The sequence below is a fragment of the Aythya ferina genome (assembly GCF_964211825.1).
Source record: "Aythya ferina genome assembly, chromosome: 2".
Taxonomy (NCBI): Eukaryota; Metazoa; Chordata; class Aves; order Anseriformes; family Anatidae; genus Aythya; species Aythya ferina.
This window is the reverse complement of record NC_140297.1, coordinates 82,058,514-82,086,032: the sequence shown is the minus strand read 5'-3', so window position 1 is coordinate 82,086,032 and position 27,519 is coordinate 82,058,514. Positions and strand designations below refer to the sequence as shown.

Below are 27,519 nucleotides of genomic sequence, written 5' to 3'. Positions count from 1 at the left end.
TGTGCACATGTGGCTAGCTCAGTTACTTTGCTCTGCGTTTCTTTTGGGTGGTGTGATAATTGGCAGGCTCATTCCTCACTTTGGTTTCATGCTACTTCTTATGCCCAGCAAAAGAATGATACCTTTCCTTCCTCCTCTAAACACATAATGACAGAATATGGTTTGGGTTCGGAAAAGGCATTTTTAAGAGGAAAGCACAACTGTTCCTTCTTCAGGTTCACAGTCCAACAAGAGGTCAGTCACTAGTCACTGCATGAAAGCACATCAACATCTACAATGCTTTGAAGGAGCAATATGCTTAGGAATTGTCCTCCCCAGAGGCAGACAGCTAATGTCCCAACACCTACAAAGTCCACCTCGGATGTGCCAAAAAAGTTTCCATATCGTATGAAAGGTCCATCTTCATGCAGTATCAGACGAATGAGCACTAAGAAATCCTTCTCCATGAACAGTGGAGCACTGCTAAGGTGATCTGGAAATTAATATTCACATCAAAAGTATGCCACAGCAAAAAATGTTACTAGAAGATCTTTCACTTAAGTGAGATGACAAGGATTCAGGGAATCTTCTACAAAAAAAAAAAAAAACAAACAAACACAAAACTAAATAAAAGCCTCTCCCCACTCTCTCTGAGAGCAGAATGTGAGGACTTTGCTGGCTCTTTCTCTGCAGTCTCTTTGTGAACATGGATCTTGTAAAGAGAAGGAATAAGGCATGTCTGGATCCCTGTCATCAAGAGAATATGTTAGAACACAACAGGCTGCTAAGGAAATGAAAATATGAAACCACAACACCTTCAAGGGGACCAGAACGCTGTACAAGTGTACTGCTAAGGGCTAGCACCCGGTTTGGCTAGCACAGTGTATACAGATCATTACTTATTTGGGAGATTAATGTTCATCTAGCTGCTGTGGGGAAGGTGGTATCTGGCAAAGATAGTAACCTCATATTTTAGCACGAATCTACCACTGTAAAGAGTTCCATCTGTAATGATTATAAATGCAGTAGTACACTCTTTTTCTTTTCTTCTACTGGCATACCGCAGTGTTCCTATTTATTTGTATTCATTATGCAAGCCAGAGAAAGGTGAACGACCAAACCACAGGAGGAGTTCATGGTTGGTTCTCATCTGCAACTGTTTTGATGGGAACGGTGCTACCTCTTCTGCGCTATCGCCAGCTACGGGAAGAGCAGCCTTGATGCTGATCAGGAGCTTCAAATCCACAACGAAACCCCCTCAGCTGCAAGGTGAAGGCTTAAACCAAACCAAGCTATTAAGAACCCAAGTGTCCCACCAGAAGCACCCAAGGCAGGAACAACAAGGAAGGAGAGTAAGTCACATGACTTCGGGTAAGAAAACAAAACAAAAAAATCCCAACCCTGGGCCACTGATTGAACGGTGTCTCACAGTGACTAATTTCTGACTAGAACCCTACTGCTTTGGTTTTGCTTTCCCTCAGACAAGATGAATCACTGTGTGCAGGCCAACAGAGAGAAAGAGGAGGCATCCTTTTCCTGCAGCTGCCAAAACCTTCACGATCCTCCTATATGACAAAAGACCATCCGCCTGCGATGAGAGATCTCTTAAACTCATTGAAGTCTTCAGTGCTTAAAAGATTATTGGGATCTCTTCCAGTGTGGGGATAAATTAGCTCTTACTCCAAATATGATGTATTTTCTTTTCCACTGCATTTAACTTCTGCAGGGAGCATACCTCTCAAATGTTCCACATTTCAGGAATGGCCCTCCTTTCAGTCTCAAAGCTATTCATCTTCCTTGAAAATTTGCTACCTCTGTGCTTTTGCTATTGAAAACCCTTCATGGCAAGGGAAAAAAAAAAAAAAAAAAAAAAAAAAAAAAGAGCCACCTAAAAAACTTCTACAAGCTGAGCTTAGAGAAAGAGACACAGACTTAAAGGAATAAATCCCACAGTGTTTTCAGTTCCCATGCAAATGTATTTTCTCTCTCTGTCCCACATTTGGGTGCTGGCACTCTGAGAGGGATGCACAAAGGTTTCTAGCACAGAGATCCAGTGCAAGTTTTGTGGAGGCCCAAAAACGGAAGGCAGGGCCCCCTACACACGAGGGATCCACACTGCTGTCTTGGCAAAGCATCCCCAAGCAAAGCTTGTTCCTAAGCCCAGCTGTGATGAGAGACGCTGGACATTTCAAATTTGCATAAGCTGTGCTAACTGTTAAACATGGGCCTGAATTCTCATAAATTACAGGAACTGATTACTACTGTAAAACAGCACAGAGCCCTCCGGAAAGTACCATGCAGTTTCATTCTATACAAGTCCCACAGAGGATTCTTGTTCTGAGGCTGCTTGTACAACATAATCGAGCCTTCAAGAGCAGGTCTGTGCACGACGAGTGAGTAACATCCACCAGGTAAGACGTGGAAAGTGACAGTTAAGACTACACAGATCTCTTAAAAGAAATGCCACTGCTGAATGAATAGAAAAACTAGGTATGAGGGCAACTGATTTGTTAGTACACACACAAAAAACTGCGAACTGAACATTCCTGTACCAGTGAGACAAATACCTCACGTACAGAAGAGGTGAGCAGGGATTTTGCAAAGGGTGAGAGTTGGCGGTGCTCTGACATGGTGCAGCTGCCTTTACCATGGCCATCCTACCTCACTGCCTGTTCTGAAAAGGCAACTACTGTCCTGGAGAAACGCGGTGTGCAAGAAGCTCGTAAAACCCTGGACTTGGCTGGTTCTCTCAGGGACAAATGTAACATCTGGTAGTACTATTTTTTTTTTTCCTCAATGTTAGATTCTGCCTCCTTACAACCTTAGCTCCTATCCGTACAACTCAAGAGGGATGCTCCTCATGCTGCAGGCATCTTCAGCAAGGGCCCAGAGGAGCTACCTCTGAGCGTTGGCTTTTTTGGCTGGTGTTGGTTCCTACAGCTCCTCTGCATGGCGTGGATGTTGGCAAGGAGCTGCTGGTCAATGCCTGCCTGCCTGCACAGCACAGGCCGTGTCAAGCAAGCTCTGCCCCAAGAGCCCGTGGCTGCTTCTCTACAGAGGACCAGAAGATCCCTTCCAGAGGAGCAAATCTCATGCAGACAGTTCCAAATCACTGTAAATCTTTTAGCGGTCTATCAAAAAACAAACACCTGAAGGGGTCTTTAAAGAGATTCAACGGAGACTGTGGAAAAGAAATCTCTGTAGAGTAAGGGGAAGAAAATCTGGAGTAGTGGTGAACCAGAAACCTGGGAATTCAGGGTGTGTGGATGAGTAAGGAAGAAAATGAACCCTCGAGTGTTTTAAATGGAGAAGAATATCTGCTGTTTAATTAAGAATGAAAGAGGAACATGATCTGTTGTATACAAAATCCAGCTCGAATAGGTAACTTTGGAATAGCAAACACATCTGCAGAAACAGCCAATACAACTGAGACAGACCAAGTGCTGAAAGCCAGCAGGAAAATGGAGACATTCTGCATAATAGAAACCAATTCCTAACGTTATCCCATCTCCAACTAACTCCCATAGCTTGAAAGATGGGAATAAACAACAATCAAACAGATCTTTATCAGTGAAGAAGTTGATAAGTCTACTCTGTAAGCTGGCAAAATTCTAAAAATCACTCATGGGGATTTAAGTCACCAGATGTCAACTTAAAATAGCCTCATATTTGAGTGTTTGCTGAGTATGCTGTGAATTGCTTAATGCAGCTCTGAAGGAGATTTTGCAGACAATGGAAAGGTAAAAGGGGCTTTTGCCTTAGGTAGCAGACTGGGAGAATTCTTTCCCAATAATTATTTTAATGCTGTTGGGCTTCGTTTAATACCAACTGTCATGGTGCCAGGAGGTTTTTCTTTTTCTTTTTTTTTTTTTCTTTTTTCTTTTTAATTTGTGTTCTCATTACCATTTACATTGCAGTAAGTGAAAAAAAAAAAAAGAAAAAAAGAAAAAAAAGGGGAGGATATTAAAGCTTAGACGTCAAAAAAGACTTTACAATAATTTGGATGGTAAGTACCTAAAGTCAAAAGTGAACTTATTGCAAGGAACCACCTAGAACAAGGTGTTTAGAGCTGCTCAGAAAATTTCTCATTTTCTTATACATACAACATCATTGAAAAACATGATGTTTTTTTCCTGTACCATTTGTCTTTGATTTTTTTTTCCTGGAAAGAATAATTTTGCAGGCTGTAGCTATGTTACTGAACACAAAACTGAAGCTTCACAGCCTGTGTGATTAAAAACAAACTTAGAAGCTGATTCCTAAACTAAAAACATGCTGTATTTATTAAAAATGAAAAAGGATTGAAGACAAAGCAGCATTCAGTTTGTTTTTAGACAGTATGTCAACACTCCACAATTTCTTCCTTTCTCTTTTTTTTTTCTTTTTTTTCTGATGAACCATTTATATGCTGTTTTTGTGCTAAACTACTACCATAACTACACAGGAAAAAGATGCATGCCTGACTCAGATGATTCTTAACCCTCACCACAAGACTTCTCAGCCATCATCATCATCACAAACAACACAGGCACCCTGACACCTCTCCAATGTTTCATCATACAAAAACCAGACATGGGAACAGAGAAACACATCCGGAACAGCATCCCAGCTTAACTTTGGCACGACAGTTTAACATTTGGCATTAGTTCACGTGACACAATAGGTTTCCCTTCTCATTCTGATCCTTAAAACCTTACAGCACATATGCCCTAGAGAGCTTCTTCCCTGTCTGCCTCCCATGACCCTTACGTGAACAGGGAACCCAGAAGCCAGGATACACAAATGCAGCTGTGAAAGGAGGGTTTGCTTTGAGGTTTAAAGAAGTCAGGAGAAGAAATGTGAATGGGACATGCAGAGGGGAACATCTGAAGCCAAGTTTTCTGTCAAGTTATTTTGTGGCATCTTATAGGTTTGGGGGCTATGGTGACTGGGAGAAGAGGAAGGAAGGAGAGTGAAATGTCACATTTCAGAGAAAGAACCAAATATACTTACGTCAATAGCTAAACTCTGATTAAAGGGTGGCTTGCAAGGAGAAAGATTAATTAGCAGTTTAAGTGAGCACTTGAGACTTTCAAGTTTTTAATATACAGATTATAATGAAGTCATCTTTCCTGCTGTTCTTCATGAGGTTAATATTCACAGAGCTTAAAAAAAAAAATGGCAACCTACCCCTGGCTTGGATATGCCATGTGAATGCTGAGAAAAGCTCCGACAGGGGACAAAGTTAATTCCCACTGAAGGAAACAGTGAGAGCAATAGAAAAAACCTCTGACGCACGGACTTAGATTTTCACTGAGAAAAACTAAGGGCTGCTGCCTTCTTTCTTTTTCACAACAGTCCCTTTAAAGGGCTTCTGAAATAAGTAGAAGACTGTGACATGAGAGATGGGGTTAGTATGCAGTCACTTATTGAAAAATCTGAACTGGACAGGAAATTTGAAAACAGAAGGTACGAGTTACCCAGGCATGTCAAGCAGGAGCAGACCCACTGGTGGGTAGTGACATGCTAACTTAAACTTCCTGCAGTGCTTATTCTGCGATGCCAGAAAGGGGATGCCTACTTTTCCCCTAAAGAGAAAAAAACATCTATTTTAACAATAGTCATTTACTTCAGCAGGTCTGTATCAGTCCCTTTCCTTATTTACAGAGAAATAAACTGCTTGCTGTTTAGATAACATTCTCTTAGGGGCAGGCACAGCTTATCGGAGCTGCCTGCTGGGAGCAGAGCGCAGGGTACGAACAATACACTTTCCCCAACTCCACTGCCCTGAAATCCGACAACATGAGGTAAAGCGCAAATTGCCTTCTGAGCCTTTCTTTGGCTTTCCTCAGCATAATCAGCAGAGGCTTGGCCGCATTTATTCTAAAAGTTAGAGAGAATGAGAGGGAGAGTGTGAGATCGTCAACGGGCTCCTCCAGGGACGTGGGTTGGGCATCCTGTCTAGCAATTTCACCAGCCTTTTACTGTGATGTGACATACTCTTCCAATGGGCTTTTAATCCACTCACTTCATAGCAGACACTGAGATAAAGCCAGAAGAAGCCAGGAGCAAGAAACCAGTATTTTGTGCCACTCTGCTCTTTCATCGCTTGTCATTCACTCAATATAACTTATCCTCTCCTGCTGACTTGATCACTGTGAGTAAGTTCAAGGCACACTTATGCAGGTGAATCAGCTTTTCGCAGTTGCTGTGCATTCGTATGCACACACGAAAATGCTGATTTTGTCATTTGCCTGCCTGAGAGGACCTGCCCTCCCCATCAGTGCCTTGACCTGCTGGGAGCCACAGGAAACACGTTGCAGACAAACTCCATGCAAGCAAATGACACTACATGGACTGTCTGATGTGCCAGTCTTTTTTTCCCCCTTTTTCTTCCCCCTTTTCTTTTTCATATCATGTTCCAGATCAGGTTGACAGTATTAATTACCACCTTGCTTTCCAGTTGTTTTAAATAACCTGAGCTTTGAGACATCCTTCTGGAGAAGTCCCCAGGTTTCACAAGAAGCCTACTTCACTCCACAGCTCACACCTCTGCAAGGTGTCTCAGCGCAAACAAAAAAGAAGAGTGTGTGTGTTTGAAATCCTGTAAGGGCAATGAAGGAGGGATAAACTTTATAAAACACCAAAATTACCATTACCAGGGGATACATCAATAATCCACGGATTTCTCTGTTGGCAGTGTAGTGGCTTGGTGCACTGTGACCCACCACCCTCAAAATTATAATCCCTTCACTGAATGAGAGACAATTAAAAACAATATAATATTTCAAAGGTCTAAGTGCTCCCATATGGAGATCAGATCTTTAAGTGTTGTAATTTGCCAACTATAAATATTACCGGAATTGTTTTAATGAAATATCCTTTGCTATTATGTAAATACAGTATTGTTTCCATTCACACTTCTGTTCTACACAATTATTCCAGATGTTCTACCTACCATCTCAAGATATTGTTTAGGAAAAAAAAAAAAAAAGAAATATACACACACATACATGTTTAAATTCAAATGTATATAAACATATGTATATGTGCATAAAAATCAACTTAATAAAATAAAAACTAACATTAAACACTAACGTTTAATAGAGGTTCTCTGGGCATGTCTTAATCTTCTTTTAATGAACTTGCAATCATATAACTCGAACCCTTAAATTATCATGATCCTAAATTGTAATAAAAACAATAATAAAACTTTACTATGACGTCTAAAACTGTCAAGTGCAAGCAAGAGAAAATACAGAGATGCTAAAGAAACAGAGAGGTCAAGTGCTTCTGAAAACATTCAGGTACTGTACCTTCAACTATATTGCAGCAGGAGGTGACTGGTTACTGCTGTTTTATTTAATAAGACTTCACATAAATTCCAGCTGCTAACCATGTGATAAGTCCATCTCAGAACACAAGGGCTTCTATTCTCCTGCCACGGTGTGATCCTGACTTCCATCCACCTCACCGGGAGTTACAGACAAACTAAAGTCAGAATAGATCCCGTGGACCATTTTTCCTGGGCTCCCATTTGATTATAACGTGTGAGCTGTGTGAATGAACAACCTTTAGATTTACGGAAAAAAACACCTAATTTTATTTAACCCTGTACAGGGTATGGTACTGATCCTGGGGCTTCACTACACAGCAAGTTTCTGTGTTGCTTTAATGCAGCAATGGCACATTTTTTTTTTTTTTTTTTTTCCCCTGTATTTCAGTTATTCCAATTTTTTATGTAAAATTTCTTGCATTTGTCTTAAGGGTCCGATCCCTAGAAAAATACTAACGGCCCTCAACTTTTGTCTTTCTCCAGCAATTTTACACCAAGAAAATCCTGCTCAGTGCAGCTGCTCCATAACTCTTACTGCAGCAGGTGGTGGTGGTTCCACAGCACAAACAAGTATTTCCCTGCATGGGGAGGAGGAAAAGGAGGAGAAGTGTAGTTCAGACCCTATGAACTGGAGTGTGGCAAAAGAAACAGTTTACTTGCTGGTTAATTAGCAAAAAATTGTTACTTACTTTGTCCCCCTCTAAAAAAAGTAATAAATAATTTATTCTGATATTTTTCATGGAAATGCTTCCAAACTTGTGTTGCTGTCTCTCCATCACTCTGTCTCCTCTCTAACAGATTTTTGTACTCTTGGATGGTTCAAAATAAAATTTTTAAAACTGGAGAAATGAGGAGATACTTTCCTCCCAGTTTAAATGGAGGTTTTGTAAAACCTATTCTATTAAATGCTTAGCTGTGATAAAACCATTTTTGAAAGGGAATATTGACTATTAGGGAGTGCCTATTTCAGAACAAAATAAAAGTATAAAATAAATAAAAACAACCCTTAATTTTATCTATACAATTATATGGACAACACCGTGTATTAAAGCAGTATGCAGTGGTTTTAGGCTTGAACATTTTTAATCTCTTTGCAATGTTCTTAAAGGAAAACTTAATTATTACTCATAGAGTCTGTAAGCCTTTCTCTGGAGACCTACATCAAGTATCTGTAACACAAGCTGAAACTACTTTTAATAATCGTTCACAGTGCCAGATTTACTCTCTAAAAAGCAAAAGCTTTAAAATCATTACAGCGTAAGCGTTTAAAAAAAACACATGTACAAATGGCAGACTTTTTAAAACACTAGACTTTGCACACATAAGTAGTCAAGAAAGAATGTGACAGCCTGGGCTGGAGGTGAGTGCATATGTGACTAGGTCCCATGTGGTCACAAAGAAATCCAGACCCGGAGAGTCGTCGGGGACATGCAAAGTGAAGCACACTGGACATGCAGGGGTGAATGAACCAGGCAAAAAAAAAAGAAAAAAAAAAAAAAGAGTCCAGCTATTTGTAGAAATACAAAAAAATAAAATTAAAAAAAAATCCAGGTGCTGTTCCAAATTCATGTTTCTCAGCCACAACCTGAGATAAGCTACAGCTGCAGCCCTCCTGCCCCTGGAGTTATTTCCAAGGCAGCTCTGCTTTGACTTGGGAGCAGCCCCCACTCGATGCTCTCAGCATCTCCACGCTGGGGGACACACAGACATTTTTGCCAGGATGGGGCACAATACTCTTTGCATTTTTCTCAGGGTCTGTATGGTGAACAACTGCAGATTGTACAAAGGAGACGTGGAGGGAAGGGGTGGGAAAACTGAAGGAGGCTCGCTGAAAGGGTGACCACGGTAGCTTGGGATGATTAAACAAACGGCTCACATCTTTTGATGTTTCCTTTTTTCTAATAATAAGATGGTCATCTGCATGCTTTGCTTTCTGAGAAATGCCGCTTCATTTCTCTCTCATAAAAATGGCCTGTTTCCTCTTAGCAAACAAATTAGAGGAAGAGAGCTATAATAATTTACAGTATATTAGACAGTTATTACTGTGCAATGATATAAAATAGTGATTATACTAAGTGAGAACTTTGGTAAAATTCACGTACTGGAAATGGAAGAGTAACTTCGAGCCTGGTAGAGCACTTCTGAAGTCAAATCATCTGGGGCAACATCTAAATTCCAAATCCCAATCACCTGACTCATTCCTGTAGTTTCATCATGATTATTCAAGCACTGCCAGTGTGTTCGTGTTGTAATAAATAATGAGGAGGAGAAATTGCAAGGTTGACTTGTGATAGGCATGATTTGGTCTTCCATGCCAATGTATCATAGCGAGACTCTGGGTCTTGCTATCACAAACTCTGTACATACCGAGCATTTCTTAGTACAACTTAGAACAGGAAAATGAGGAGAGATAACTTATTAGTAGTTCCTGCTTACCACTCAAGACACGGGAGGCAGAGCTCTTTAAAATGGGACCTATTTCACTGAGCTGATAAAATTCAAGAGTTCAACAATGTTGCAGCCTGGCATCCGCATTAAACTTCATTTTTTATTAGATAATGTGTGTGCTACATTTTAATGGATGCTAATGTAAATAGATGTGCTTATTATGACTTTAGTGCACTCATATCAGCTTAATAAAGCATTTTTATTGTTGTCGTTTATTGCCACATTCTTTTCACACTTAGAGTGGTGTAAGTCCAAAATTGCCCCCCAGAACACACTGCTTTACCTAGGTGTAAATCTGTGGTTACTTTAGATGGTTATCAGTCTGAAAGGAGACTCTGGCTCACAGAAACTAAATATCACCTTGATTTAAACACTGCTGAGTTTAAGCAGACCGTAACCAGATCCTGAAGAATCACTCCAGCTCAGAAGGAGAGTAGCAATCATTTTGAGTAGTAGAGAACTCTATTTCACTATATAGCCTTTTTTGGGGGGGTGTTTTGTGTTTGTTTGTTTGTTTGCCTTTTAAACAAGGTGGCCCTTCAGTCTCAGTTTGAGGCTTCTCTGTGCCTTTTACCTACTCTACCCTTGAGAATGCAGTCCGCCACAGCTCCTTTTCTCCTCATTTTTGAGGCAGATTATCAATATTGTTACTATCCCAACTCTTTAAAGCACTGAGAATTGTTTTGTACACAGGAATGCATAACAAAAGACCACAAAAAGCACAGCTGCAATGCCACTGGACCAGAGCAAGCACAGCCAGGTTTAAAAGGGTATGGCTATGTTAGAGAGCACGTTATGGGAAGAGAAGAGAAATAGTAGGACGACCTTTCAGATGCATGGGGAAGTCCAGCGAGAAGGATGTAAGGAATGGGAGCTGCTGCAGAAACAAAACTGGCCTGACATTTCACAAAAGGTCATCAGATGACGAGCAGTCAGAAAATGCTATTTATACATCATAGAAAAAAATGACAACTCTAGGAGCACCGTTCCCTTGACACAAAGCTGGTGTGCTGGTCAAGAAGAACTTCATACCAGAAGAAGACCAGGTGCTATGAGAGATGCCACTGAGCTGGAAGCAGAACTTTACTGCAATACTTGTTTCTTGGAGGACACAACCCACCAGAGCTGAGCAAGAGATCTGAGAGGAGCTATGCCCAGACTGGTGAAGTCCAGTACGTAGGAAGGGAGACACGGGAACAAATTACTCTGAGGGTAAATGAGGGCATGGCTTCACGGCATGTCAATGGCACCTTGGCAGCAGCACATGTGCAGAAAATGTTATAGTGCATAAGAGAAATAAAATAAAATAAAATAAAATAAAATAATAAAATACAACAAAACAAAACAAAATACATAGAGGCATTTACCAGGGAGCAGCTGAAATGCCTTGGGTATTTTCTGGTAATGCGTTCTGTATCCAGGACTGGTGTTTTCCCCAAACAGTTCTTCCTTGTGTTAGCAAGCTGAGGCATGAGAATATGCTTTTGCTCTGCCCAGTTATGGATGCTTTGTGCCTTTTTTCCACCCAAGCTCACTCAACTTAATAGTTCTCCCTTCCAGGTCTTCACCGTGACTCAAAATTTATGAGGGAAGTTTTCTAAGGTAAAAGGGCAAGCAGGTGCCTGGTTTCCACTGACTACCAGCTCCTTGCTCCTACATGTGCTTCTGAACATCTCCCCAAACTGGCTCTGTAAGTGCCTGTGAAGAGGAGGCTGAAGAACAGGCAATCCAGCTGGCATCCGCTGCAGCCAACATGCCCACGGAGAGGTGAGAACTTTTCACAGTGAACTTACAAATATTCTCTGGATTTCAGCTTCTCTACAAATACGAATTTCATGCCAAGTTTGCCAAAAGGTTCACAAAGATCTATGTATCTTTCTGCATGCTTAGGGCAAATTATGACGTCAGGTACAAGTTACAAAATAGAAAGAAAGAAAGAAAGAAAGAAAGAAAGAAAGAAAGAAAGAAAGAAAGAAAGAAAGAAAGAAAGAAAGAAAGAAAGAAAGAAAGAAAGAAAGAAAGAAAGAAAGAAAGAAAGAAAGAAAGAAAGAAAGAAAGAAAGAAAGAAAGAAAGAAAGAAAGAAAGAAAGAAAGAAAGAAAGAAAGGAAGGCAAGGAAAAAAAAAAGACAGACAAAAAAAAAACAACCACCACCAAACAACAACCAACTCTAGTTGTGTTTCTTCCTGAAGCTGTGCAATTGTTGGCATTTTGGCACCAAACCTCCGAAATCAAACAAAAAATGCAAGACAGTAACTCAAAGAGTATTTCCTACCAACCTCTGCAGGCGAAAGCTGCATATTGTTACATGCCTTGGAACACCAATTTGGAAGGCAGGGATAATAATGTAATACAAAAGAAAGACAGGAAGCTAGGGTGAGAATCTCCTGATGTGCTAATTAATTCTTGATTCATTCTTCCGCTGTAGGCGTATAAGAAACTATTAGGGAATTGCACAAATGTCTATGCAAGCTGTGGGCTCAAATTCTCGTTTCTGTGAATCTGGCAAAAAACTTTTACGCTGACTGTGGCAGAAAAATTATTTAAAGTGATGTAAATGGGAGCAGTACCTGTGAGGCGCAAACGTGCCTTATCCTTGACTGAAAAAAACCTACTAATTTTTAACTACTTTTTAAAGTTCACATTCCTGACTATAAAGTAATGTAGAACACCAGGGAATTGAGGGGAAAAGAAAAAAAAAAAAAAAAAGAAAAAAAAGAGCAGGATCCCAGTAACACCCTTAGTTGAGTGACCTCATATTAATCTTTTAAGGAAGTTAGCATTGAAACCAGACTGAACTCAAATTTATTTTTCAGAGGTAGCAGGACTATTGGACAAATGGAGGATGTTGTCAGTGCTTAAGCATGTTCAGTTCCGCAGCTTTGTGAGCTATACCCAGATCTTTTCCTTGTTGGTAGACTGGTGCTGTACATCTCGTCGATCACAAGGCCTTATCACCACATTGCAGTCAGCCGTCTGTCAACAGCGCAGAAGGTCACACCTCTCACCTATCAGTAAGCGATGAGCCTGAGAATTTCTCCAGATGAATGATCTGCAGGCCCAAATGGAAGCACCCACCAGGCGCTGCTTTGACCAGGCCTGCTGTTTTGCTTGCATTCCTCCTCCTAGTGGGGACGCAGCTCCGAATTCAGGCGTTAGACCTACCATTGACTTGGAGACCGTGCTAATCACGATGCACCCCGTGTCTACACCTGCAAATATTCTTGTTGGCACAGTACTTAAATGCCACTAGCTTACAGCACAATTAACAACTCCCAGACGAAAATGTTTGTATTGATTCCCCGCTCTCACACCTACACAGCTACTGAGGTTCTGCCTCTTCAAGGAAATACTCTGTGGCTGAAACCAGGGCTGCCTCAGAGGCAGCATTTCACTTCCTCAAAGACCTACCAAGAAGCCAGTTTAGCTATGCCCACACAAAGCTACAAGTGCTCCCTAAGTCTTCGGGAATCCTGGCTTCGGCGTGGTTTTGTTCTGAGGTTCTCTTCAGAGACCCAAGGGCCTGAAGAAACATATCTATTGCTGTGCCCTGGGCCTTGGCAGAGCCCTGAAAACGTCTCCTACATCTCACAGCACACAGGCATGGCTCTCACTCCACAGAACTGTTTTGCTCACAATATCAAGAGAAAATGTCATTTTTTTTTCCCCCACAGGTTCTGCCATAATAATTTCCCAGAAGCCTACTTTCTGGCACCATACACTTTTCCTGCAAAGAGCCAGTTTTGAACTGAAGCACCAGAAATGTCTCCTGAAATACCTATTTTGAAAATACTTCCACTGGATGACTGCTGTTCAAAAATGTAAACAAGGATTATTTAGGCATCTTCATAACATGGGGTATCCTTTAGCACAGTCACATGTTTTCAAGCCCAATTTTAGGGATGCTTCCTGAGATCAATTTTAGCAGCAAAAGCAGATGGTGTGATGTCCTATATTTTTGAGATAAATAAGAGATGGCTGGATAGGGAAATGTGTAACACAGAAATCTCTTGAATTACATAATTACACAAACATGCATGTATATGGAATCACATCTAGGTAAAATAAAGCTGAAAAAAAGGCCTTTTTCATCTCCCATCTATCTCATACATATATATACATTATGTATATTACGTATTTTTGTTTACATATAAAAAAAAAAGAACCCAAGCCATCTAACTTTAAATATTGTTTGTCCCCAGTGTTCAGCAGCAAGAATTCAACCAAACATTCTGGTTTTACTCCATGTCTAGGCAACTTTCCAGAACTCCTCAGCTTAACAAGTGAGTTTTAGTCCTGTCTAGTTACACACCTTTTTGTTACTCATCTGTTTCCTTCCTGCCTCACATTTGGGCAAACTACAAAACCAGTTGCAATGAGAGACTCCTCACAAAAATTGTGCTGTAGTGCTGTAAAAACATTGATAAGGTTACCCCAAAACCCTGAGAAATGATAATACTTTAGGAATCTAGAAGATAGACAAAGGCATTTGCAAACTGAGGTGCAGATACACCTTTATTTAACCAACTGTTCCCTCATTCCAAATAATTTCTTCAACTCAGATTTTTCTAACACCTCCTCACCTGACCCTGTAAGAATGCACAATATCATTCTACCAAATGTTACCTCCTCATCCTTTGATTCTTCTGGGATCTAATTAGCTCTTGTGTGAGTATACAAAGGGTAGCGTGCATGTAAGCTGACAAAAGACAGAAAGAGGGAACAATCTACATAGCTCAAATTAAGAAAGTATTTCAAATCAGTTCTTTACCTTGGATCAACTCTAGAAATTTGGTGAGAACCAAAGTCCACACAGAAACATAGCACAGCTAGGGAGTTTACTTCATCTCATGGCTCGTCTAGTTTCTCTCTTCTACTCCTCCAGCTTTCTTATCAGGCTTCCATGTACCTGTTTCACTTTTTGAAAGTCCTGTTCCAAGAAAAAGCTTTCTGTTTACAGGCCACATGCCGCAAAACTGTTTTTTATGATGAAGAAAAAAACCCCAAACACTGGGAAAAAATACATTTCTCTATATCCATTCCTTTATAAGATACTTCTTAATCTTTGCGATGGTTCTCTTCTAATCCAAAACCCTTGAGGCATTTTAAAAGGTAAATGAGTGATTAGAGGCATTCCTGATGTAATTTATACACTTTGTAAACCCTAATTGTTCTGAGTCAAAGATTTCATTTTTCCCAAAGTGCCAAGTTTGGGAAGCTTGAAGGTGCACAGCAAGATGTATCCCGTTGGTCAGACTGTAACAGATGCTGGCCCACCTTGGTGGGTGTTTTGCTTCATGTTTTAAAATGTAAAGATTTTAGTCTGCCAAGGAATAACTTCAGTTGTTGATATGCAAGCCATCTTTTCGATTATTATCTGAAAAGTGCTTTTTCATCAAAAAGAAAATTACATTTTGATTTTAAAAAATCTTGTCCAGCTCTAATGTTAAGTCATTGCCTGAAGTTTTTCTAGATGCTTCCAAAGCTTGAAATATCTTAAATCAAGAATGAAGAGTACAAATATTAGCTCAAGTAATTTGCTAGTGAATGGTAAAAATCAAAGAAAACCAGCTACATACAAAAAATGTAAGTCACAGATTCACTGACTGCTTGATGGCATAGAACCGCACTGGATTTTTGGTGGCGCTTGCTTGGAATGACCACAAAGCTCACGTGTGGAGCTCACTCAGGAATAATATGTCCATTTTAAACTCTGAGTGAACAGAAGTCTTCACAGTTTGTCATCACGTACTGTATATATTCACACGCAAATGACTAAGGAGAAATCTCTGCAGGCATAATAAACCATGCAAGTCTGCAACACTAGATGGTGGCTGCACAGCAAGAAGAAACTAGCCTGAATGCAAGAAATTCACATTATAATCGATGGATGCAAGCATAGACTAGGTATAAAGAGGTGTAATTGGCATATCTCAAACTAATGCACAGGAAATGCATACATTTAAAATTTTTGCTTTAGGTGCAGCGTACTTTTCTTTCTAACTACCAAGCAGCTGAAATCTTGTTTCCTCAGTCCAATGTAATTTCATGCTTAATTTACAGAAAGAGAATACCCTAAGACTGTCTGAAGGGGCAGAAAATACGGATAGCATAACATCAGTACAGGGACCTGCTACTCTGTTGTTTGGCAAGCAGAGGGGTCTGTGTAGTTTCTACCCTTCAGAGCATCAGAGCAAGATTCCAGCAAAAACACATGTTAAGGAGGGGGGGAGAAGGGAGGGCTGGGTGTTCAGCTGAATGAACTTACTGTTACCTTTTTTTTCTAGCATAAGTCTTCTTTTTCCTGATACTGTCTGAATTTGAAACATCTAATTTAATCCATTGAAGGGCCCCGTCTTCCTTTTATTTCCTGTCTGTACTGGAGCAGTCGCCTGTTTCAATTATGACTTTCTCCAGCTCCTACATTTTTCGTGCTCCAGCTGGCTCAAAGTGCACTTCCTTGGAAGGTAAAATGCACTAACTGTGCTGATCGGAGACTGATAGCTGGAAAGCCACAATATTTAATAGCTGAGCTGATAAGAGGAGGGGTTAACCAACCCCCCCACCCCCCTAAAAAAAAAACAAAAAACAAAAAACAAACGTCCCCTAAACCCACCCAACAAAACTTTAAGCCTAAACAAAAGGATATTATATAGCTGTGTGGTCAATTAAGGCCCCATTTAAAAACATGTATATATGCAGAATTGCAAACCGCTTACATAAATTCATACTTTTATGGTAAATTTCATCCACTTCCATGCATGTGTGTTAAATGCTTCTTTCCTGCTTTGCAGTCAGTTAGTGCTGACTGGGGACTAACCCGGCGCAATTATTTCAAGGAGGAGGATTGTGGGATTGATATGGCACTGCTGCAAACCCTGCTCAGCTAAAAATAAGATTGTTTTGTAGTCAAGACGGCAAAAGGAAAAAAGGCTCTGGGCTGTAAACACCAGTGAATGTATTTTTCTCTGCTTTATGAAAACCACAAATCTTTTTTTTCCCCTTTCCTTCTTACTCATAGGGCAGTTTAATTACAGTTTAATCTCTTTCAGTAAGCACCCCTGGAGACCTTATTGTCCAAGCACTGTATTATCAAGGCTACAGCTACAATTTACTGCAGTAGGTGGGGGCTCCCTTTAGGAAGGCCAGAAGGTACCAAAGAAGGCAAAAAAAAAAAAAAAAAAAGTAGTTTGGTTACTTTATTACTAACTAATAGAGCAAAGCTTTACTAGACCCTAGAGATACTAGTTCAATAATTAGAGAAACACTGCAGAGGCGATGGGCAACACTCCCCCTCTCTAGCACTCTTGTGTCAGTAAAAATGAGAACTTGAAGGTAACACAGTTGTTCGGTACTACAGTGGCTGCCACACTTCAGATATGTGGAGGGGGTTGGCAGGGGAAGAAGTTAATGAAGAAGAAAAGCAGCTTGCTAGGTGTGAAATGCAAAGCATAGGTATTTTGTTTTACAGGGTAGGATCGAAAAAATGCAGGAACTAGTCAATTAAAAAAAAATCCAGAGACCTTTGCCAGCTTTGTTTTCAAGTGAATTTGAAAATATTTCCCAGAGATGAGAGAATGACTTTGGGTGTAGAAAAAAAATAAATAATAATAATTCAAGCTAGCAATGTGGAGGACATCAGAACAGCTAGCTTCTCCTGCTGTTTATGTGGGTGTAAATAGTGAAACAAACGTAGCTGAGAAGAGAATTGATCCACGTATAAAATTACTCATGCTAGTGAAGAAAGCACAGCTACCTGATCTTTCAGGTAGGGCTTAACTGTATGTTTGCACAGGCAATCAAATTATATCCCAGGCACACAGCATACAAACACGGCACAGTGAAACCTAAGTGATGCGTTACTAATATCCAGCAATGATACTTTCCCAATTATTTTTGCTCAAAACACCGAGCTGTGCCGTGCCGTCCCGTCTGCACTCTCACAACTGTTTGCTGTGCGCTGCAGGAACTTGTTGCCAAGTGCACAGATACGATACGGTATGTAGACAGTGACCTAAAGGGAATATTTATTTCTGTGGAGCATTGTAGGTTATGGTTACAGCTATCAAGCTGTTTCGGTCGCTGATTTATTCACCCAGAAGGACAGATAGAATATTTTTCTAAATCTGTTTCCTATTAACTTGTCCTCCCCCCTGCCATGGCCACCCCCTTCAAGATTCCTAAAATGGATGAAGCCTCTTCTTTTCTCAGCTACGAACCAAGGTATACCGTACATAAAAAGTCCCTCATCCTTGAGGCAGTGATCAAGGAACAGGATATCCTGGTTAATACTAATGTGGGAAGAAGGCTTGCTCATTCTCACAGACTCTTCAACCCACTGGTGCCTTCTGAACCAGGTTAAGGCACTCTTTCCTTCTCAGGGGCGTGTGTGGGGATGAGGCAGAAAGGACTGTAAAGGCAAAAGCTGCCACAAAAGGAGGGAGAATGGCATTACAAACTCGTAGTCCCTCACAGGGTGCCCCGTGCCGTGCGTGTTTCCAAGGCCGTGCGGCCTCTGGGCAGAGCTGCACGCTGAAGCGCATACTGCTAAAAGCAGTAACGACGACAAAAAGTATTCCAAAATCTGGTTCCAGAATGTGGACGAGCTCACAGACAACTGGCCATTGTAGGTGACAGAAAAAAAGCAGGGAAACAACCCACAACAAACAGTAAGGCCTATGCCAGCCCCTCCGCTGTTTCTCCAACACAGGGCCAGCCCCTGGAGAACGGAAAGGTGATCGATGCTAAACAACAGCCAGCAGTGCATAGCAATGCAAAGCATCCATTTTAACACAGATGAACACAGGCCACGCTGTTCCGATATCCCCTACTTTGTCGCCCCTCGGCCTCTGTTAAATTACTGCAGATTAAGGCAGACGTTGAGGAGATAAGGTTTTTAATAACTGCTTTTAATTCCCAGAGCAAATGTTTATGCAAGCACCGCATCACCTTGTTCTTTTAATTGGTTAAGGCATTATGCAAATAGCAAGATCTAATCAATGGCAAGCACGTTAGCCACATGAATAACAGAACAGCCTTTGCTCTTGCTCCTCTTTAACATGTATGATACAGGTGGGCCTTGGTTACGCTCATTTTATACTGGTGTAATCTCACTAATTGAAGGGGAAATAATCCTGATTTATGTGTCAGGAGGGCAACAAGAACCACAATCATTTAAGCATTAAAAAATAACAAACAGAAAAGCTTTTCCTGTTAGATACAAATCACTGAGAGAGAAATAAAGCCAAACTTATTTACCTACACATAACTGCGGATTCATGCAATGAGATTATATTAATTCCCTACAGTGTTACAAGGCTTCCTTCTAGTGAGTCAAACAACTTCATTAGGAGAATTTAGTCAGGGAGAGAAAAGAATTAAGCTTCCACAGGCAGTTCTGGAACAGGCCTGAATTTATTCTCTCTTATTGCAGGGTGATTTTGCACTGGTCTTTTTCTTTTCTCCCTCTCTCTTTTTTTTTTTTTTTTTTTTTTTTTTTCTCTCCCCTCAGTGCCATTTTCTGAGATTATTTTTAGGCCAGTGTAAACCACTAAGATTTCGGACATTTTCTCCACTGCCTGGACTTACTAAATACCATGCCTCATAAAACAGGGATTTAAATCTTCCCAGAATAAATGCATTTTATTTCTTGTGCTGCCCCCTCCCTCCCCACCCAAGGTTTCTGCTATAAATGGCTGCTTACAGCCCAATCAAGAGCATAAAAGCAATTGAATAAATAAAACTATGAAGTAAGTGTAAAATATTAGTGTCCAGACACGCAAGATGTATGCAGGTACTGTGAAACGTCCACAGCTGTATGGGCCTGGAACTCATGCGGTGCCACAGGTTTAACAGGGCCCGCTACCAATAAGAGTTTTATTTGCTTAATAAATTACATTCAAAAGCACAATAGTCCGGGCTCTTAGCTGTAAAATTGCCAAATATTGTCAATGGCTGCTCTCTGGTTATAAATAGTAAAATAATGTACAACTCATTAGATTTTTGATTCCCTGTGCAATTCTTTCTAACCATTACTCAGATACATAAAAAGTGACTCTACATGACATTTTATAGAGGTTATAAATTGCTATGAGGAGATGACATGGGATAAATTTGTAGGCAGGGTGAAAGGGACCCAGCCAAGCCAAATGTGTAAATTAAGAGTTCGGGCAAAGTGTGGGACTACATGAAACAATACTGAAATCATAAAGATAGACGGATAAGGATTAACTACAGCAAAAAGTGGTTTACGCTGATGGAAAAAACACTAATAGACCTCTCTGCTGAAGACAGATAAGTTAACTGTGCCTGGTAGTACATAAAAATCTTAAAATCGATTCCATTTCAAGTAACTTTAATGTCCAAAGTAAGATTAATTAAACCTGGAAAAGCATTATAGAATAGCTATTCTCATTTAGATGAGCCAAAGTTGCAGGATTTTCTATTTACTTTTCAAGATGAGTTTTGGCAGCTCTACAATAATTTTACTGGACCATAGGGAAGATAAATGTTTCACTGGACAATGTTCCCAGAAAATTAAACAAATTCCTTATTTCTTTTTAAATAAACTAAGTTATTTTTTTTTCTTAAAGACACACATAATGATGCTTTTGTATTATGCATTTACATACTTCATCAGCATATGAAAAAAATACATTGAAACTGCCCAATACAGACTTGCAAAATTCTTCACAGCATTTCCTTTTAGCATTTGGAACTCAAGCAGAGAGGCTTTTCCTTCACTGCATATTTCATTCTCTTAGAGTGACATTAATATCCAGAGGATACCGCACACCAGTTCTGCTACATCACTGGATGTAATCTTGTGAAATTCTGTGTGCTTTACACAGGCTAGCATCCTCTCAGAAAAAGTCCTCAGCCTGTGGTCATTCTCTCATACCTGGCCAGAGGTCCGTTGGTAGGGTTATTTATATCCATGAAGTTCAACAGGACTGGGATTCTGCCTCAGTGGCTTGCAGTATCAAGCACTGAGGCTGGTTTGGTTGGTTCTCACTAGATAGTAAATTGGCTTAGTGAAATGCAAAGATGCCCAGAGCAGGAACCACACTGTGTTCCATGCTTCTCATGGAGACATTCAAAAAAGAGGTTTTGTCTGCTCTGTCTGGACTGCTTCAAAGCTGTCTTTGCTTGGGCTGAATCTTGCATGTCCTGGACAAATGATTCCACATCCCCAGTGCTATGCAATGAACAAGCACCTGAACATCTTGGGGGTTACATTCTGCTGCTTCATTCAGTATCTAATAAACATCTCTCTACTGAGAAATGTGCCAATTCTTTGGACAAAAGCCATGGTAGAAGATTGGAAGATGTTGTGACAACCACCTTCACAACAAAAGCCTTCATTGACTAACGTTATCACAGCTGTAGTGGTGGTACAGGAATGAAGCAAGGTAAGGTTTTTAGGGAGAAGCTCTAGAATTTACCATGCCAAACAATATAGTTTGGAAAAAAAGAAAATCCACCTAATATTTTTACACAAAAGCCTTCTTCTAGGTCTTGAACTACTTCAGTACTACATCTTCCTCACAAACTATACGTCACCTGCAAGGTTTCAAACAATTATACTTTCTCTTCACAAATAAGGGCAAGATGCTTCATAACAGTTAACATTTCCCTCAATAAATTAACATAGTGCAGGAAAAGTGCTCCCAGGCCAATCACAGCAGCAATGTAGTCCAGTGGCAGTATACCAGACTGAGACGTGTAGCCCTGCCATGACCTTTGGTATTTTTCTAACTATTCCCTCTTTCATCCTTTATCTGGCCTGTCTATAACAGATTGAAGGTCCTTTGAGACAAAATCCACTCTCTTCCTACATTTTTTTGTGTAGTGCCTAACACAAAGGAATCCCAATCTGCTTTTAGCACTGTGCAAACACACAACTAAAAATGCAGCTTCTTCCTCTGGGACTTTACAATCTCAGGAAAGAGACAACAGAGAGATACATCAAACAGATGGAAACCACGAGTTAACGCAGAGCTCAAAGTGGTCTGTCTGAAATGAAGAGTCATTAAATGTTGGTTTGCTTCATGAAATACAGCTTTTACCTAGTTCTGAAGGCCCTCATTAAAACTCTCTGAACTCTCCAGTGGTCATTTTTCTATCCTCTTAATTGAGAATAAACCAACTTTATGGCAGAATAAATGGGAGCCCTTCTCAGGAGACTTTTATTGCTTATAAATTTGCATAGTGGGACTCCAAACTATGAAAATGGGATATGGCCAGTCTGTTTGGATTTGAGCAGTTCTGTTCCAATGTTACCATGTACTCTTTGTTGGCTGCCGTTTCCATCTGTTGTCTCTTAGATCTAATCTTTTGAGAACAGTTTATCCTGCTGTGTGCATGTTGTACCTATAGACCAGAGGTCCTGGTCTAGGAGACAGGCTCCAAAGTATTACCTCAACATAAAAAGAAACAGAGAAGATTTAATAGTCAAATATCAACCACCATTCTTGCCCATACGCACGTGGTTGGGGAACTAAATCAGCTTTGCCTCACCTTAAAAGTAGACACACAAGCATTTGAATTCCCGGTGAGCTACAACAGTTATCTAAAGAAGTTTAGAAAGCTGGAGATTATCTGACAAGGGAGTTCATGGAGAAAGTACGATAGATTTATTCTAAGGAAAAAAAAAATTGGCCAAAGATCTGGTGTGAGCTGGGATATTTCCTATGCTTCCACGGATGTCATGAATCCCAGCTGAGTCAAGGGCAGCAGCATGAGTCAAGGGCATTTCTGAAGAATGAATTTTGCCACCTCCTAGTCAACTAACATTTTTTCCATGTCTGAAGGAATTGTGTCCTGTCACTGTAAGACCTTGAAAAATCAGGACCTTGTAGAGCTTGCTAACTGACATCTCTCTCATTCATGAGAATTGTAATCTACTGGGCCAGTAAATAGCTATAAATATATTTTTTTACCCTGTTCCCTTTTCATATTACTGGCTTCTGGCCACCTGGATTTGAATAAATCCATCACCAGAAGATTCCACATGTTTGCTGTTTGAGCAAACAGCTGTTGGTTAAGCTGCTGTTCCCTTGGGAGTGTGGCCTGGCTGCTCCACCAGTCAGTTCGGTGGCTTGGTTTCCCTTGTATGCAAATGCACATTGCTTTTATTAGCTTGCTCCTTTTCTCTCCAGCTATGGCAGAACCCACATTACGCTCTGACGTAAACCTGAATGCTTGATGCCATTTTATTGCTCTACATAGCTGAGTCCTATTATCCTTTTGGAAGAATGCTAACTTGCTGATTGTCCTACCAAGGACTTCACTGACAATTATTTTCTGAAGGATTTTTTGTTTGTTTGTTTGTTTAAATGTTGGGGAATGGTCTAGGCCAGAAATATAAAAGTATTTCCATCAGCATGGTCACCTTTTTTTTTTTTTTTTTAATTATGCTTTTAAAATTTTAAAATTATGTTGATCTGGATATGTACCACCTTCAGTCTACTTCCATCACTGCTCCCACCAAGATCTTTTTCCCTTTTAATTCTCCAACTTCATTCTTTGCCAAGCCTTTGTCAAGGCTTTTCCGCCCTATTATCTTTCTACTTCTTCCTCTGCTTTCCGGATAGCTTCGCCCTCATTAACCATCTCCCATCATCTAAAATAATTGGAATAGAATAAATAATAAATGATTACAAAAATCAGCAGTTGTATAACAAATCCCATATGAAAGACACACACACACACATATATATATAGGTCTTTTTGAGCTATAGCTTCAGGCAATTTGCAGACTCAGGAAGACAGCGTGGAATTGGTTATAGGCTGTGCATGCATGAGTCATAACATATCACTGGTCTAGACACCACTGCATTAAGCTTTCCTCTGAGGAATCAGCTGTCTACCAGTGAAGTCAGTCTCCGTGCACAGTGCTTTACCGGGCAGAGATAACACAAAGATTTGTAACTAGTTCTCTGGTTAAAGATATGGAGCCCAGTGAGAAAGAACCACTAATTTTATTCATCCAACCCATTTTGTCCTCTCTTTGATTGAATAATCTGTCTACACTGTCAACCTGCATTTACTTCCCCCACCCATTCTTTTTCAAATATGCTTGTCTGTTCGGGAAAGCTCTTGCGTAAAGGATTGCCACCAAGCTTTAAAGGATGAAACACCTAGAACACTGTTTCAGACAACAGATTTTCCATCTCCAATTCCCCAGCAAGTTTTTCAAGTTTAGAAATATGCCAGAATATTTGCATATTAGAACTGTTTTGGAAGTACTAAGGCTGCCTTACATTAATAGAAGTGTTTAAAAATGTGATTTTCTTCTTAACCTGGTACTGTTGGTTATTGTCATTTTGAGGGAGAAAATGATTAATTCTTCTCACAGCTGCTTCTAATTGATTTTAAAAAGCAATGAAGATCTCCTTCTCCTTCTGGTGACATCTGCAAAGGTGGAATCCTCACAAAAGGAGTCCCCATGGGCCCATGGATCAGTCTGCATGGACACAGTGGCAGGATAAAGGTGAGAAGTACTGAATGCAGAATTTGCTCCATCAATCAGTTTATCAAAACAAACTCTTATTTGAGCTTGAGGAGGCCAAAGAGCAGGTTTATCTCTGCTGAAGAAATATTTTTCTGTTTGTTAATTTTTTGTAGTAGAGGAAAATCTGAAGGACAGCAAACCAATTAAGTTCAGTTTCTCTTTTATTTATCCATTTCCTTTCAAAACTTAAGCTTCTGGATTTCTCAGGAGGGAGAACTAAACCAGGGGAAAAAAATCACCAAGTACTGACTGGGAGTTTGCATTTCCTATAGCTATCAGAAGACATCTGGTAGTAGTAGCCTGGAAAAGAGGGCTCACGCATCTGTGTGAAGACTGAAGCCAGCCCCTCTGAGACACGTGTGTCCTGTTGAGAAGGATGCTTGATTCCTCAGATTCACGGCCCAATCCACTGTTCAGCAGGGAGGGAGCTGTATCCAGCTTCAGCTAATGTCTGCTCGTCACAATTTCGTACGAGGAGCCAACAGCTTTGGCTTTCTGGAGGCACCCCACATTTCCTCTTCTTCATGTTAATTCGCTTTTTGGCAAAAGGTCTTACGACAGAGCAGAAAACTGCATTAACCAGACAATTAGCTGAAGTCTAAAGCTGACTGAGCAGGCAAAAATGAAATCAGAAGTCCTCACCACCAGCAATGCATCTTGCGAGCTGACTTGTCCATTAAGCACTGTGGCCACCTGGGCTAAACTGCAATGAGTGCTTACTGCCAGCTGGCCTTGTCATCACTTTCCCTTTGCAGGCCACAGGCCATGCAGTCAGAGGAACAGACAGATGATAAATTGCAAGAAGAATTAGAGGACCTGTTGTCCCAGCAATTGAATTTTTTCAGAGCAAAGAAATGGACATTTTTCTCTTTGAAGGAAGCAAGGCAGCACATCTGCTTCAACCTCAGAGCAAGAATAACTGGGGAAATCTCACACCCTTGCCGTGCATACGTGGTGAGAAGGGAAGGGGGGGCACCCATCAATCAAACGCAGCTGTCTCCACCGAGGGCAGGAAGCTCCGATGGCTGGCTCAAGGAGCCTTTTTCTAAATTTCCACGAGGTCTTACACTATTTTAAGCAAGACCACTGCTGCAGTGTGAGTTGTGCAGCTCTAAACCTGTTTAGCAACATCGTCCCCCTCCACCTGCTTAGGGCCTTCTCTTTCTGCTTGCCCTCCTCTTTAAGGTCTCCCATAGGTCCTTTGAACTCAGTGGACTGCTCTTGTGCTTAAACGCTTTGCTGGAATGGCACCACATTGGCACTGGCACGACTCTCTTGTGAAGTGCTGCATGGGCGTAAGAGTACCTTGTGTGCTGGCGTTATATTAGGTGGACCCCCAATCATCCCTTAACACGTGAGAAGGCACAAAGACATCAGAATATGAGCACCTAAGTTTAAGGGCTGCAGGTGTATGTGCTTACTTGGTCACCGCTCACACTACACCTTGCACTGCTCTCAAACTGCTGTTTTTTTATTTTATTTTTATTTTTTATTTTATTTTATTTTATTTTTTTTAACTTCCAGACTTTTTCTTCCAGACTTCTGTCTCAGAAAATGCTCTGGCAGAAAAGCTCACAGGATGGAAAGAGACACAGGAGAAGCAGGGCCAAACTCCTCGAATCCAAATTCCTAAAAGGTGTGTTATGGAATGAAATCTTAGAATAACAAATGAGCAGGACTGCTTTGGAGATACTTCCCCACAGCTTGAAACAGAGATGTAGGAATGTCTACGCATGTACTCAAGCTGTTTGCATGTACATTTAGTAGAACACTAATATTCATCACTCGGCAGAAATTCAGCTGATATTAAAGCAAATATTTCAAGAGAAGATTTATGCCCAAATCTGCTTCTACTTAAATTGTTTCTAAAACAGGAGTTCATTCGCCCCGTGCCTAAAGCAAAGACCTAAATGAAACAGCTGGTGCGTGGACCAGAGGAGGGAGGCACAGACTTGAAGAGATGTGCTGCATCAGCGCTCTGTTACCTATGACTCTGCTCTGGCGAGGGCGAGCTTTGTCCTGACACCAGCAGTGTGGATTCAGGTCGGTTCCTGCTGCTCTGGCTGCATTAGAAGGTGAGACCTGGGGCCAGAGAGCAGGGGAGGAAGGTGCCACCGCCAGCCTCACCTGCCACTGAGGCAAGGTAGAGAGTCCAGACCAGAAGGATTCACACCCTTTACTAAATGACAGACTTGCTCATGCTTCCAGTTGAAACCGATGGGGATGATTTCATCCCCAACGAGCCTTGTTCACTCCAAACGAGCAGAAATCACCTCATAACTCCCTTGCAGTGGTGAGATTTACAAAAGAGACATAAAAGGCATATGCGGTGCCAGGTTATTTTTCATTTAAGCAGGACTTAACCCAGCAAATGGTGCCAGCAAGCTCACGGGCATACTTGCAGAAAAGAGCATGCTGTGGCACAAGGAAGTCATCATGGTCCTTTCCTTTGAGTGTCTGGCACTGTTTGGTTATGCAGAGCACCTTTCCCTCCCCGTGCACACCACTGCTAAGTCACTGGCCGCTTCATCCGATGTGCAGGCCTTTCTACTATCTTTAATAATTATTCCCTTGTCCAAACATCCACCACCAACAAAGATTTTCCAGGTTACAAGTTAACCACCTGCTGAGTGACCAAAACCTTGGCCCAAAACTTCAAACACATTCCATTACTTTCATATGTGAGTAATTTTATGCTCAGGAATAATGTCACATGAGTCATATTATCCTTTGAATTCACTGTCTGCAGGATCAGAGCCCAGAAGTATCCTCAAGTCCAACAGTTGCCATGTTTTCCTCTCACAGAAGAAAAAAAAAAAAAAAAGAAAAGAATGCACTGTTTGCCTTTTTTCATGAAGTAAGATGGCCAGAAATACAGCTTTTTTTTTTATATATATATATATATATTTTTTTTTATTTAATATTTGACTTAAAGACCTATTACCTAGAAAAATTTACCTTGTTCTTGCAATTTTTTCCCCATGCTTATATGGATAAAAAGTCTCCACAAATAGCAAATTTCTTTGTTTTTCTTTAGCAACATTAAACTCAGCTCATTTTCATATGTTAATGTAAAAATTTTCAAATGAAATCAGGCAAGCATTTAACTGGTAAGTTATTTTGGCAGTCTAATGGGAAAACTTTTATACCATCAGGACAGAAAATACTGGAAAATCAGCACTATTCATGCTTGTTACAATTTTTATTTATTTATTTTTAATTTCCTGTACCTTACTTAACAAGCTGGGATTGATCTTAGCCTA

At 40.6% G+C, this 27,519-nt stretch overlaps 1 protein-coding gene and 1 long non-coding RNA gene across 2 annotated transcripts in view; one reads left to right on the top strand and one right to left on the bottom strand.

Moving 5' to 3' along the window:
• GMDS (GDP-mannose 4,6-dehydratase) overlaps positions 1-27,519 on the bottom strand; it is a 405,376-nt gene that overhangs the window by 110,083 nt on the left and 267,774 nt on the right. The gene's annotated exons all lie outside the window — the stretch shown is intronic.
• On the top strand, positions 24,160-24,880 carry LOC311432423. Its single transcript, XR_014690054.1, has 2 exons — positions 24,160-24,235; positions 24,529-24,880. It is a non-coding gene; the product is annotated as an uncharacterized lncRNA (long non-coding RNA).